Raw genomic sequence first — 937 nt, 5'->3', positions numbered from 1 at the left:
ACGCATCACAGCAGAGACTTGCAGGCTGCATAATCCCACATCACTAACGATTCTGTAATTCGTGTTCATTTCATTCACTGTTGTTAGAAACTGCATCTTTAATCGTAAACAAATCCAGCATCCTCAACCTCTTGGGCAAATATGTATTTTATAAGGGAAGGGCAAGGGATAGGGGAGGAAGAAAGAATTTGGTACCCCTACTAAATTTTAACTTAAAAAAAGCCCCCAAAACTAGTGGATTCAGGGAAGACAATTCTTTGATACAGAAGTACACATACTTGCACAAAGAAGTCAGCAAAATATTGTGACGGCACACCAAAAATCCATTGCATATACCACTGCCCACCAAGCTACCAACTAGAAGCCAGCATTATTAGCCACAAATACTAAATTCTCCTATAACGTTTCTGTCAAAACATTTTGAGATTAGATAAAAATGGAAAAATGAGAAATTAGATAAAATAGGGCAAATGGAGACAGGTGCTGAGTTAAGTTCCTAACACGGCAGAAGTTTTCCTTTCAGGTGACAAAACCCGCTTTTTATGGAGTATTTTAATACCGGTCCAAGCACCTTACCCGCTGGTAAGGACAGACAGAAAAATCAAGCGACTTCCTCTCCTGTATTCACGCTCCCATCTTCTTCCAGTAGAAATTCCTTTCTCGGCTTCCAGCTCTCTCCCCATCCTACTCCTTCTGGCGAATCCTGCGCTGCCCGCTGAACTCACCCACGGCGGCGAGCACAGCGGGACCAGGGCAAACACACAAAACACGTTTCTCCGACGGCCTCTCCCAACGCCTCAAAACACGACACTACATCACCGCTGGTTTCCTCTGCCACAAGGCAAAACAGAGGGAACACCGGCAGCTCCCGGGGCCACCAGCGCGCCAGCTGCCCCTCGGCAGGGCCACGCAGGCTGCCCGCACACCTCTTTCACCC

Source organism: Egretta garzetta, unplaced genomic scaffold (assembly GCF_000687185.1).
Source record: "Egretta garzetta isolate BGI_Z169 unplaced genomic scaffold, ASM68718v1 scaffold585, whole genome shotgun sequence".
Taxonomy (NCBI): domain Eukaryota; kingdom Metazoa; phylum Chordata; class Aves; order Pelecaniformes; family Ardeidae; genus Egretta; species Egretta garzetta.
Note: the sequence above shows the minus strand (reverse complement) of the source record.